The following is a 15,283-nucleotide window of genomic DNA, read 5'->3' on the forward strand; positions in this document are numbered from 1 at the left end:
GGACTATGGAAAAGACTTGGAGAAAAAATGTTTTAGGCTTCCATGAAGGGGGGTGGGAAGGAAATGACCCTCAGAACTCAGTAGGAAAATGGAAAATTATTTCAAAGTTTCAGATTTGGCGGTTTTTTCTTACATTAAAAAGAGGCTTCATTAAATTGCCTAGCATGTAGTAGGTACTTAATAAATACTTGTTAATTAAAATGAGGTAGCCAGGTGACACAGGGGATAGATAGAGCACTGATCTTCATCCCTTTTCAATACTTGGTTGATCAATGAGATTTCTGAGATCCCTTCCAACTCATTTTCAATTCTAATGAGTTCTGAAAACTGTTGATCTAATTAGAATGTAAACTTCTAAAGGGCAAAGAGTGCTTCTATCTTATCTTTTTATCTTTAATGACTGGGACAACCCTGGTACATGGTTGAGTCTTACTTAATAAACGCTAACTAAATTAAACTGAAAGTGCTGCCTTGCATTTGATTTTTTGTTGTTTATCTGGAGAGAAAAAAATAACCCTTCTCTTGTTCTTTCTTTTAGTATATTAGGAAGGAAATAAATGAATCTTTCCCCCAAATCACAATTTCGTGATGGAAAATGTTGTAAATTTTGAACTTTTAATTCTTCTCCCTCTGAGGAAGCTTTAATTGAAGACAATTGGGATTAAGTGACTTGCCCAGAGTCACACAGCTAGGAAGTGTTAAGTGTCTGAGATCAAATTTGAATTCAGGTCTTCCTGACTTCAGGGCTGGTGTTCTATCCACTGCACCAACTAGCTGCCCCAAGCTCTAACTTTTTAAACAATTGACAGGATGATTCAATAGCTAGCAGTACCTTGAAGCAGCATATACTTATTTTGCAACTTCTAGAGATCTAGAATTTCGGTGCTTTGGCACATCCTCTTTTTAATATAGATGGTACTTTCTCAATACCTTATTTTATTGATTTCTATCCCAAAATACACAAATGAATGAGAGATAGATAATCATTATCTGATATGTAGTTTTCTTTTGAATTCTCAAATTTAACCACTCTAGTTCTCAAAAGGAAAATGAAGAGTCCCTCCTAGTCTCATGCTCAAAATCTTTCTATCAAATGGACAAGATCTTCCAAAATTTATACTAACTAGTCAACATTTGCAAATCTAGTATCATCTCCATATCACAGTAAACTATTAGAGGAAAAAATTTTAAAGGCAATTATGAATACCTATACACTGTGATTCTGTTTTCTATCTTTCAAATAAAAAGCACTATTTAAGCTTAGCTCTCTTTCCACAGAAAGAAATGAATTATTTTTAAAAATCATTATCCATTCTAATACCTCATTATCAAACTGAACTCTTCCCTCTTCCTCACTTCTCATATTCAATCAATTTCCAGATGCTCTTAAATCTGTCTCCTTACTTTCTCTCCTATATTTTGTTTCCTCTTTTCTCATTGGCAGGACCCATTAAAGACATTCATTACTACCCACTTAACTAATATAGTAGTTTCCTGATAGAGTTTCTTGCTACCATATTCACTCATTTCTAAAGCATCATACATTATTACACTTGATTCTGCATATTTGTTACAAGAGAAGGGCCTTCTTTGGCAAAGTAATGAGAAAGACAGAGAGAGATAGACAGACAGACAGACAGACAGAGACAGAGACAAGAGACACACAGATTGAGACACACAGAGACAGAAATAGAGGGAGAAGGATAGACAAAGAGATAGAGGGAGAGGTAGAATAAGGGAAAAGGAGAGGGAGAGGGAGAAGAAAGGGAAAAGGAGAAGAGAGGGTGAAGGTGAGAGAAAGGGAGAGGGAGAGAGAGGGAAAAAGGAAGAGAGAGGGAAGAAAAGTCTAAGCCACTAGCTCAAAACTCATCTGATCTTCATTGGTGAAGATCAATGCTCTCCACACCTGCATGAGGGAGTGGAATTGATGGGAGTTTGACAGAAAATCTTGGTCATCTGACTTCTAGCTTTGAGAAGGCATGGAGTTTCAGATTTCTAGGAAGAGCCTGACATGTACAGGAGCTGACACTTCATTTTTGTTTAATTGAATCCTTCATACCACTGCCACACTAGACTTTGTTATTTATACATCTGGTAATTTTGCTCTAATCAGGCTCTTCATTAGTTCCGTATCATTTGCCAAGGAAATCAGTGAACCCACAAGCATTTATTAAGAACTTATTATGTACTAGATATTATTAAATACTGGGAATACAAATAAAGGCAAAAACATCCCCTGCCCTCAAGAACCTTACTTCTAATGGAGATCACATAAATAAATTGGTAAAAACAAGTTGTATAAGGAAACTGGAAATGAAAGCAAAGAATCTTTCGTAGAAGATGATATTTGAATTGAGTCTTGAAGAAAATCAAGGATGCTTAGAAGTGAAGTACACAGGTAGAGCTTTTAACTAGTGACAAGTCACAAAGAGAAGAGATGGAATATTGAATTTGAGAAATAGCAAGTTGTTTGTTCAGCCAGCCCTTACCATTTGGGTAATGACTTTAGTTTCTAGTTCTTTTCTATGATAAAAAGAGTTACTATAAATATCTTTGAGCTTATGTGTTCTTTCCCTCTGTCTTTGAACTCTTTCAGATCTGTGCCTAATCTTATTACCACTGAGTCAAAGAGTAGGCACAATTTAGTGACCTTGAGGGAAGAGTTCCAAATTAACTTCTAGAGTGGCTGGGTAAATTCAGTTCTACTCTCAATACACTAATTCTCCATCCACCCAATAACTACTATTTTCTTGTCATCTTTACTAATCTAGTGGCATAAGGTATGTAGTAGACTCTTTGGGTTGTATTAATTTTCATCATATTAGTGATTTTAGAACATTTTTTCATATGTTTATTAATAACTTGATTTTCTTCTTTTGAAAAGTACCTTTCAATCTTGTGACTATTGGAAAATTACTTTTTTGGCTTTGGGCTTTTTTAAAACATTTTTTTATCAATTCCCAGCTTGCATCTCTTTTATAAATTCATCCTGTAGTTTTGTATTGTGGTTATTTATGGATGATATATCTCTTTATTAACCTCTAAGCTCCCTGAGGGAGGTTCTGTATATTATTTAAACTTTGTATCATTCCTAGCATATAGGCAGTCTTATACATTTAATAAACATTTACCAAAATCTTTGCACTCAAAGGGATCCCCTGCATCTTCTATCTCTTTTAAAGCTGTGGAACAAATCACAGCTGTTGAATCATTTGGCCAGTGTCATGGCAGCTTATGATCAGGGTAACACAGTAGCTTATTTGAAGCTATCTGCCCTGTAGATTCTGCATGGCATCAAAAGTGGTTTGCAAGAAAAATCTCATCTTTTAAGAGCTACAATGTGACCTGCTCCTCAGAGCTCTGCAATCATCTGAGAATCCAACTATCTATCTTTTATCAGTAGATGGTCAAGTCCTTGAGTTGCCTCAGGTGGAATGCCATTAACTTCTCATGTAGCAGTGTCATCTCTAACACCTCACTCCAAAGAAAGAAAGAAAGAAAAAAGCTGGCTCTAGATGTAATTTTTGCTTAAAATCACTATATTTTTATATACTTACCAAAATTGTCCAACATGAAAGAGCATATTTTCCATTTGATGAGCAAGGCTCCAGCTGTGATATTCCTATTAACATTAAAGCTCACATACAGAGAGCAGCATACACTCAAAAGAGAAAGGAAGGTTTGAATAATATGAAATGTTAGTGCCAGCAAGTTTGGAGCCTTATATGTGAATTTTCTAACAGATGTGCATACTTTCAAAACCATAGTCAAGCTATCTTCCTCCTACTCTGAATATATCTTTATGTATGTATGTATGTATGTATGTGTGCATGTATATTTATAGATAATTGCCTCCTTTAAAATATAAGTTTCTTGAAGGCAAGGACTACCTTCCTCTTTCTTTATATCCTCAGTACTTAGCAAATACATAAATCATGAGCCAAATAAGCGAGGCAAATAAGATATATACAAAGGTAGTGCTGGTTATAATTCTTTCACCTTATTTAATATAAGCAGTTTCATTTCCATATAGTCATTATTTATTATTAGGAAATAAACATGAGTGCAGATTTTATAACTGATTTTTTCAAAGCTTCCATTGTGCCTAGAAACTCAAGCTGGATATATTAATATTTTCCATCACCAATCAAAGTATAAATTATTACTTACAAGGTGATCATATTTATTTTGGAATCATGGGCCCTATGGCCCATGTGGTCCCTTCTCAAAATGATGGTTTTGAATGCATTAAAAAGGTAGGATTGCAAAGAAAATCAATTATACCGAAGTAGTTATTTTAAAGATTTAAGAAAACAAGTTCATGGACCCTAGGTTAAGAATGCCTAATTTGGACTTTAGGCTTAAAGTTTAGGCTTAATAATAAGAGCCTGAATATATAAATAATTTGGGATTTGGCCAGAGGTGCTTTTTTTGTCACCAAGGAAAAGGGGAAACATAAGGAGAGAAATTGTAATATTATCTCTTTGATTTGTGGTGCCTCCTTTTAAGAAATTAAATTAACTTGATTTGTTTGTTGCCAAAGGCAAAAAAAATGTACAGAAGTTATAGAAAGGGAAATAGCTATGCAATATGAGCACAAACTTCCTAATAATTAGCATCATTTAAAAGCATATTGGGCTGACTTTGGTGGTAGTCACCTGCTCATCGCTGGATCTCTTCACAGAGAAACCAGTTAAATATTTGTCTGATATGATATAGAAGGTACTGCTGTTCATGAACAGATTAGACCTGGACTCTTATGAGATCTTCTAGCTCAGGTCTGATCACAAATAGGTCATCATCATATTTGTAAAGCACTTATCAAAATGTTTGGCACATAGTAGCTGCATATCAAATGCTTATGCTTCTTCCATGAGAAATCAGTTATAGTCTAATAACTAATTCACCTGTAAGATTCCAGAAAGATCAGATGCTGACTTATTCATTCAGAAAATATTTTGCAAATCCCTACAATGCATAATGCATTATATTGGGAACTGAGGGAAAAGCAATGACACACTACACAAAGAAAAAAAAACAGGATGTTGTTCTCTCTAGTCACTTTAGAAGGGAAGATGAGATATGCAAGCAAATAATTATGCTGCAAAATAATATATAAATTTCCTAATTAAAAAATAGTGCAATAATCAAATCACCCAATTAGCTTATAGGTACTCAAATAATTGAGTCCTCTAAAATTTTCATGATTGGACCAAATTATCAGATGAACAAAGGAAAAAGGAGTATATTTCATAGTGCATAGGAGTTTTTTAAAAAAGAGCAGCAAGGAAATAATCTTCTAAACTTGTTGAAAATAACCAAATTTAGAGACTGTCTACAAGTTAACTAATGAATCAAGTTTTTATAAATGCAAAGGCTTAGCTCCAGTGCAAACTATAAGGATTAGGAGGGCAGTAGCAAAGAGGTAAAAACATCCAGTCTCCAAAGAGACACTTTGTAGAAGCTAAGCATTTCAGTTTATGAGCAAATAAGAAGCAATTTGTTTAGGCAGCATTACAGAGAGTATGAAGGGAAATAAAACTCCCATTCAGGTAGAAGCCATTTAATTCTTTGGAGAGATTGCTCTGATGGATGTTTCATAATCTCATTTATTAAAAGGTAATGATAAAAATCTCAGAAGAATAAACATTACAGATTACCTAAAGGGCAATGGAAAAACACTTTGTGATTGTAAATTGACTGTTGCTTATTGTCATCAGTGAATTGTGATGAAAGAAGAGGCATAAAAACCCTCACAAGGTATGACATCTAGGATCTAGAGTCAAATAAATACTCCTCTATATGTCATTTAAAGACCTTCACAATCTTACTCCAATCTACCATTCCGGTCTTATTACATTTTCCCCTTCCTGTTCTGTACAATCTGGCCAATCTGACCTTCTTATCAGTATCTCATTTCTTTGTCTTTGCATAGATTCTCGCCCATGTCTGAAGCAGAAGTTCTTCGTACCTCACCCTCTTAATATCTTGTATCCTTCAAATCCCAATTCAGGCATTTGAGGCATTTGCTGATCCCCCTAGCTATTACTATCTTTTCCTCCAATTACTTCATAGTTGAAATAATTTTTATGTGACTTTTATATACTTACATGTGTATAAGTTGTTTCTTTTGTTAGTATGTAAGCTCTTTGAGGGCAGAGACGGTTTGATTTTTATCTTTCTATCACTAATGCCTGCCTTAATGCATGGCAAACAGAAGCTACTTAATAAATGTTTATTGATCTAGTGGCAGGTGATCATTTAGTGAGATATATGACAGATATATCTCAGATATATGACATATCTGATATATCTAAGATATATGACAGGATAAATTACAGATAGTCCAGTCCATCAATGGTGTCCATAAAAATATTTAAATTTAGAGAGCATGCATTTGTTAGGACTTGGACTGAAGTTGCCTAGGTAGAAAGTATATGCCAGTGATGAAGATAATGTTGTTAACTAAGAGATTATATTTTTAAAAAATAGTGATTTGTCTTTCATTTCTGTCACCAAGTTTACCCTGAAAAGAGGAAATTGAATTTACTACTAGTAGAGATATATGAATATCTCTTACCAATTAAAAAACACAGTGCTTGCAGGTAAATAAATACTCTATTGAGATTCAGTATACCGTACCTTAAAAATCTTATTTTTATGATTAAACCTATGTTTTCCCTAATATGGGGAGTTCCAAGTGAAAAATTTTAACAGTACAGATTGGTACCTTCTTTGTGATTTAGAAAGGTTAAAGGTCTTACTCAGGGTGTCTCAGTCAATATTTGTCAAAGTCAACTCTTGAAGTCAGGTCATTCTGATCCCAAATCAGCTCTCACTTCACTATGTCATACTGCTTCTACTGCTCTATATAAATGTTATCATCACTATGCAGTATTTGCATTGTTATAGCATGGGACATTCAGAGAATATAACTCTTATCTTACCTAATCAAAGCCACAAATATGCTACGGCAACCACTTTTACCTTCTTTCTCTAAGTTGGAATCACAATAACTTTCACACAAAAATCACGTACTTAACCAAGGATTAGTTGATAGATATGAAAATGATATATTTTACAAGACAGTCTCATGAGCATTGCCTCCCATTCAGACCTAGCTACCATACTTATTCTTAAATCACCAGGTACAGAATTAGGCAGTTAATTAATTTGTTACCCAGAGACTACCCTGGCATTTATAGGATTATAATGATAAGAGATATGTGCCAACCTAAGGGACAAGATAATGGGCGTACAGTGATATACTAATTAATAAGGGTTCCTGAAGGAAGGACCTACTATGTGCCAATCACATGGTTTAGGCACTGGGAAAACAAATATGAGGACAATTTCTACTCACAAGGAGCTTCCATTCTGCTATTGTATTGAAGAAATAATAAATATATAGATATATGTGTATATATATTAGCATATGCAGAATAAATACAAAAATAATGAGTAGAAATTAATAAAAAGTAATTAAATATAAGGTTGGTTGGTTACCAACCTTGGTTCTTGAAGAGGACCAAAAATGATTATGTTGGAGTCAAGGTGTCTCACTATGATCAGACCAAAATGAGTTTAGAAGGCTCAGATCAGGCCCAAAAGTCCACATGAACTTTTGGAGTGGAAATGTCTCTATATTTGTGCATCTCATGGTTCTTTTGAGATGCTGCAATTCTGCTTCACTCAAAAAGCACAACATCTTCTTTAATAAGAGCACAGAATGCTGGGCAGTCCTTTGCAGGTCTCCCATGTCATGCAATCCATTCCAGAGTTCTTCAGAGAGACCTCGAGGTTACCCTTGTACCACTTTTCCTTACCTTGTGTGAGCACTTGCCTTGTATGAATTTTCCATAAAATAGTTTTTTAGATAAATGTGCAGTTGACATTTGAACCAATCCATCATAGTTACTTTCTCTGTGACAGAGTTTGAACACTTGGAAGTTTAGCTTGACAAAGGACCTTATCTTGATAGGTGATCTTCAAAATCTTCCTAAGACAATTCCAAAGGAAGTCATTCAGTTTCTTGGTATGGTATATTTTCCAGCATGCTAGTATACTGTCCAAGTGTCACAGGCATATAACAATTAGGTCAGCCCAACAGTTCTGTAGCCTTTAAGTTTAAGACTAAAAAATCTTTTTTATAGCAATTTTTTTCTTCAATTATAACTTTTTATTGACAGAACATATGCCTGGCTAATTTTTTACATCATTATCCCTTGCACTCACTTCTGTTCTGATTTTTCCCCTCCTTCCCTCCACCCCTTCTCCCAGATAGCAAGCAGTCCTGTACATGTTAAATATGTCACAGTATATCCTAGATATAATATATGTGTGTAGAATCAAACAGTTCTCTTACTGCACGGGAAGAATTGGATTCAGAAGGTAAAAATAACCTGGGAAGAAAAAATGCAAACAGTTTACATTCATTTCCCAGTGTTTCTTCTCTGGGTGTAACTGCTTCTGTCCATCATTGATCAATTGGAATTGAGTTAGATCTTCTCTTTGTCGAAGAAATCCACTTCCATTAGAATACATCCTCATACAATATTGTTGTTGAAGTATATAATGATCTCCTGGTTCTGCTCATTTCACTTAGCATCAGTTCATGTAAGTCTCTCCAAGCCTCTCTGTATTCATCCTGTTGGTCATTTCTTACAGAACAATAATATTCCATAACATTCATATATCACAATTTACCCAACCATTCTCCAATTGATGGGCCTCCATTCATTTTCCAGTTTCTAACCACTACAAACAGGGCTGCCACAAACATTTTGGCACATACAGGTGCCTTTCCCTTCTTTAGTCTCTCTTTGGGGTATAAGCCCAGTAGTAGCACTGCTGGATCAAGGGGTATGCACGGTTTGATAACTTTTAGGGCATAGTTCCAAATTGCTCTCCAGAATGGTTGGATTCATTCACAACTCCACCAACAATGCATCAGTGCTCCAGTTTTCCCGCATCCCCTCCAAAAATCACCATTATTTTTTCCTGTCATCTTAGCCAATATGAGTGGTGTGTAGTGGTACCTCAGAGTTGTCTTAATTTGCATTTCTCTGATCATAGTGATTTGGAACACTCTTTCATATGAGTGGAAATAGTTTCCATTTCATCATCTGAAAATTATCTGTTCATGTCTTTTGACCATTTATCAATTGGAGAATGGCTTGCTTGACTAAGAAATCTTCTTGCAAAGCCTCTTCTTTCCCACACTTTCCTTTAGAGTCTCCCAAACACTGAGCTAATTCTGGCAGTGGGTGAATCAACCTCATTATCTATGTATATATCCTTAGAAAGTATATTACCAAGGTATTTATCCACAGCCTTCAATATTTCTCCATTTGCTCTAACCAGTGGTTCCATCTATGAGTCATGTTGGGTTAGCTGATAGAGAAACTCTGGGTTTTTTGGTATTGTTAAGTCAAAATTAGTACAATATAAGATAGTTTAGAAGAAAGAAAATGGTTTCCAAGATCAGAAAAGGCTTCATGGAGAGGGAAGTGTCTTTGAGCTGTGTCTTAAAAAAAGGGAATTCTCTTAAATAGACATGATACATTCCTGGTATGAGGAACATCCATTACAAAGGTATTCATTCAAAAGATGGAACATTTGTTGTATATGAGAAATAGAGAGAAAGCCAGTTTATATGGATCGTGGTGCAGGAATAGGAATAAAAGATCCTGGAAAGATATGTTGGTATTAAGTTATAAGAGGTTTTAAAAGCTAAATAATGAAATAAATAAATTTCCCTAGATTCAATAGTTGGAATCTCTGATGTATAATGAATAGGAGAATGTCATGGTCTGATTTTCCTTCAGGAAAATCATTTTGGCACTGTATGGAAAATAGGCTGGATTTGAAGAGACTTACAACAAAGAAACTAACTAGGAACCTCTTATAATAATCTAAGTAAAGGTGATGAGAGACTGAACAGAAGCCATGATTGTGTGAATATTAAAAAGGAGCTAGATGCAGGATAAACTGTGGAGAAACAGTGAGATTTGGCAAATAATTGGACATACAGGAGAGCGAGAGGGAGGAATATAAAATGATACCAAGGTTATAGTTGTGGGAGGCTGAAAGAATAGCATGCCTTTAAACAAAAAAAAAAAAAAAAAAAAAGGAAGTTTGGGAAAGGAGTCAATTTAGACTCTAAGATCTAAATCTCTCAGATTGACTAAAATGATGAGAAAAGATAATGATAAATATTGTATGTGGTAAAATTGGGACCCTGATTCATTATTGATGGAGTTGTGAACTGGTTTAGCCATTCTGGAGAGCAATTTGGAACTATGCCCAAAGGGCTATCAAACTTGCATACCCTTTGATCCAGCAGTGTTACTCCTGAGCTTATATCCCAAAGAGGATAAAGAAGGGAAAGGGCCTTACATGTGCAAAAATGTTTGTGTCAGGCCTCTTTTAGGTGGCAAGAAACTGGAAACTGAATGGATGTCCATCAAGTGGAGAATAACTGAATAAATTATGGTCTGTAAGAAATAACCAACAGGATGATTTCAGAAAAGCCTGGAGAGACTGACATGAATTGATGCTAAGTGATGTAGAATCAGGAGATCATTATACACAATAACAATAAGATTATGTGATGATCAAGTACAATAGACTTAGCACTTCTCAGAAATACAGTGATCCAAGACAATTACAATGAACTTGGGATAGAAAATGCCATTCCCAACCATAGGTTGTTTGTCATTCATTCTCCAAGAGAATCATGACATCAGGGAAGTGATGCTATGACATGCAGGTGAATTGAATTTAAGTGAGGGAGGGCTGTGCAAAATTACCTGCCTCATTTCCCCCTCCACAGACCTCTGAATCCAGTAGCAAGATATAGATGAAAAAACTAGAGATGACATCTAGAAAGAGAACTATGGAAACTGAATACAGATAGAAATATTCTATTTTTTCCTTTTTTGTTCTTTATTTTTCTTTCTTATGGCTTTTTCGTATTGCTCTGACTTTTCTTTCACAACATGACTAATATCTAACTAAGTATGTTTTAAATGATTCTACATGTATAATCTATATTGGATTGCTTGCTCTCTTGGAGAATAGGGAAGAAAAGAAAGAAGGAGGAAAAATCAGGAGCTTAAAATCTTATAAAAATGAATGTTAAAAACTATCTTGACATGTAATTAGAAAAATGATTCTATTGAGAAAATTAATTTAAAAATCTCTATTTCTAGAGATAATATGGTATATAGAAGAAAGCACTAGGTTGGCATTCAGAACACCTACGGGCTGATCCCAGCTGTTCCACTAATGTGTTATGTAAACCTTGGCAAGTCACAAAACCGCTGTGTATAAGCTTGAGTGTTCTCATGTGTAAAATATAGATGATGTAATATCTGAAAAGTAGCATACCATTTTGAAACTTATAGAAAAAGAAAAGATGATGAAATTCTCAATACAAAACTGATTAGTGAAGTTATGGTCAATTAGGTTTTTACTGAGTGCCTACTATGTGCCAATTATGGGTGGCTAGGTGGAACCTTAGTGCACAGAGTGCCAGGCATAAAATCAGGAAGACTCAAATCTGGCCTCAGACACTTAACAGTTGCATTATCTGTGCAGGTCACTTAACCAGGTTTGCCTTAGTTTCCTCATCTGTAAAATGAGCTGTCAAAGGAAATGGCAAAAAAAAATCTAGTATCTTTGCCAAGAAAACCTCAAAGTGGGTCATGAAGAGTCAGACGTGACCGAAAAATAACTAAAGTAAAACTTGATGTGCCAGGCACTTTGTTGGATATAAAAGCAAAAATGAAAATATTCCCTGTTTTCAGTGAGTTTGCACTCTCTTAAGGGAATCAGTATGTACATACATAAATATTTGCAGAATAAATTTTAGTATCTACCTCCCAATATTATTTTGAGGATAACCTGAGATAATCATAAAGTGCTTTATAACTTTTACAATGTTATATAAATACTAGTTATTTTTGTCATGTACAGAATAAATACAGTATAGTTAACTTTAGAGCTGTTAAGGAAGAAGGGTACTAGCAGGGAGAGGAATAAAGGAGAGCTTCTTACATTTCAGAAAAATCTTAAGAAGGATTCTATGGTACAAGACCAGGAGGCAGAGCATTCCAGGCAAAGGGAAAAGGCATCACAAAAAGCACAGAGAGAGGAGATATAGGGCTATGTATGAAGAGAAAAACACTTTGACTGAAATATAGAATTGGAAGAAGAGAGAAGGTGAACTTAATCTATATTAAAGTTCAAAAGAAGCAGCCATTCAGAACACATTTTCCTTCATTTAATTGTTTCCTTTACCTAATTAATTCTCTTAGTATATACTTAGCTTTTTTCATCCAAACACAAGACAAGTGGGATAAGGCAAAAGATATAAGCCAATAAAAAGAAAACTAGAAGAGCAATCAGTAGACATGGACCTTCTATTTCCTACCCATGTAGCCATAGACAAATCATTTAATCTCTCTGGGCCTCAGATACAACATTTATAAAATAATGGGCTTGGCTGAAAGGTTCCCCTAAGATTCCTTCTAACTCTCAGTTGATGATCCTGCCAATACCTGCTCTTCCTATCTCATATGATTGTGGAGAATCAGAAGAGCTTATTTATGTATTTAATAAAAAAGGTTTTATGAACTGAAAAGCACCATGAAGATCCTTTTATCTGTATCTTTTCCATCCAGAAGCTTCTGATTAATCAGGGGTCCTTGAGATATGATTCCATAGAGCTCAAATCTCACACTGTTGATGATCTTAGGCAAGAGAATTTGAACCTCCGATTTCTCCTCTGTAAAATGAGGGAGTTCAACTTTCTGACTTCTGTGATCTCCTGTAGCTCCAAGTGCATGAGCCTGTCTAAAGACAGCAATGGCTAAATGACCTCTCAAGGTTGCCAGCGTAGCTTTCTGTGACTAGAAATCGCATAACAGGTATTAGAAAATTTTATGAAACCTGACCTAATTTAAGAAAGATCCTGCCCTCTTCTGTCTCAGGGAAGCTAGAGTCAGTAGATTGTGTTGCCTCTTTCCCTCAAGCAATCAGATTGTATGTAACCTGGTTGTTTTTACTGAGTGTGTATTATTAGTTGTCCACAAAAGGCATCACTCCAGTGCCTCTGTGCTGTTCACTCAAGGTCACCCAAAGAAGTATTAGGCTGAGTTACTTTGAGCTTTATAAATTAATGCTACTTTAATCATTTATTCAGTGAGTATGAATGGACTATTCTCCTAAAGATTATTACAGTTCTGGATTTTGACTTTATCTGAAATGGTTCTGAAGTGATCCAATGACAGCTTTAAATCTGTCACTGTAGATTTTAAATTATTTACAGCTATGTGAGGTTTGTGCTTTAACAGTTGGTTTATGATGTGATTTCAGCTTAACACTTCTAAATGTGGTCTCTCCGCTGCTGCAAACCAACAGAAATCCACCAAGCTTTTTAACGAGGATCCCAAAACATATGAAAAAGTGATCTCCATGGCATAGTTAAGCTTTTATTGTCCTTATTTTGGTTTTGTTTTTGTTTTATCATTCTAAATTTTCTCTGTTCACCTGCTCTGGAATGACTACAAGTCAAAATGACAGATTCATAATCTGGGACACAAAACTTGGCTTCCTGCCTTCTCTTGGTCCTTCCTTTCTGCTAAATATATGTTATTGCTTTGGATCTGAGGGCTCAATCTGCCCATGACTCTGAGACCACTTTTGTACCAGGCCAAAAGATTTTCACAGTGTCATTTCTAGCTCAATTCTCCTGTCCCTCAGACAGTAAATCAGACTTTTAGACTATGGCTACTTTTCCAGCCCCAAGTACTTGGAATGGGAATGCAACAGATTTTGACCTTTCATCTTTCAAGATCTCTCATTAGGGTTCTTGCCCTTTCTACTTTCTGACTTCCCTACAATCTATGTCTTTTTCAATCCTACATTCATGATTCTGCCCAGTCCCCCATGCTTTGGCTAACTTTCCAGGACTATAGAATATTTAATCACTTTGTTGTTGAAAAACATGACAGCCTGCTCCTCCTAGTATCTGGTAATGGAAGACCTTTAATCTGGAGTCAGAGAATTTAAATTCACAGTAACCTCTTTTTTTATTCTTATCAGGAAAATAAAGGGTTAGCTCCTAGGAGCTCAGAGCTTCCTTCCAATTGATTTCCTATGAGCTTTTAAGCTACTTGCTACCTAAGTGGCCCTAGGTTAAGTTTTGCATTTTGCCTCCAATATAAATCCTAGTTATCTTCAGATATGTAGACAAAGAAATGCTGGTCTCAGAAGCAAGGTTGACCGGTGCAGTTGTGCAGTAACTGCAGCATTGTCTTTGAGGGTAGCTAGGTGGCTCGGTGGATAAAGAGCTAGGACTAAAGTCAGAAAGATTCATCTTTCTGGCTCATCTTCAAATCTGACCTCAAACACTCATGGGATTCTGGGCAAGTCATCTAATCCTGTTTGCCTCAGGTCATCTGTAAAAGGAGCTAGAGAAGGAAATGGCAAAACACTGTCTCAAAGAATTCAACATGACTGAAATGGCTCAACAACAAGGGTCACTTCTTTTATTTTTTTTTTTTTATTTTTTCTCTGTGTTAATGTATCCCTCTTTTTCTATTGCTCTCTGCCCCTTTCTTTCTCTATTTCCTTTCTGCCTTACTCCTTTAAACTGACCATAATTTAGAACTGCAGTATGAGTTTTTAAAAAGTAATGCTTCAAAATATTGGCCATGGAGAGGCCACTCAACTTCTTAACATGCTCTTCTCTATAAAATGGGAATAATCAGGCTTTCATTACCTATTTTGCAAGGTTATGAAAAAAAACACTTTGTAAATTGTAAAATGTCATATAAAGTGAATTGATATTAATAGTACATGTTTCCTGTTTTTAGTTCAAAAATATATTAGTGGAGAGTTTTCATTCGTTTTCTTTTTAAGGGTATTTTTTTAACTTGTGGGACTCTATTATTCCCTTGATAGGAAAAATATACTCCAACCCTTTACTAGCAAGACCCTTCTTAGAAATCTCCAAATGGAAGATTTGGGCTTTCATCCTGTATTTTAATAAAGAAGAAATTAAAATCATAATTATGAACTCTGGATAATAAATCTAATGCTTGTTTTGGTTTATTTGAATTTTCAAATGTCTTCATTTTAGGCACTGAAGAGCATGAGGGGAAGAAAATAGAAACTGACAGCACTGTCATCCAAATTGGAAAGTTCAATTTCATCAACTAGAATATGAGATTTGGAGATTGGGACCATGGTTTCTATTCCTTTTTTCCTCTCATAT

At 35.3% G+C, this 15,283-nt stretch overlaps 1 protein-coding gene across 1 annotated transcript in view; it reads left to right on the forward strand.

Moving 5' to 3' along the window:
• The window catches only part of CNTNAP2 (contactin associated protein 2), a 2,632,466-nt gene that overhangs the window by 2,412,376 nt on the left and 204,807 nt on the right, over positions 1 to 15,283 (forward strand). The gene's annotated exons all lie outside the window — the stretch shown is intronic.

Source organism: Sarcophilus harrisii, chromosome 5, assembly GCF_902635505.1.
Source record: "Sarcophilus harrisii chromosome 5, mSarHar1.11, whole genome shotgun sequence".
Taxonomy (NCBI): Eukaryota; Metazoa; Chordata; class Mammalia; order Dasyuromorphia; family Dasyuridae; genus Sarcophilus; species Sarcophilus harrisii.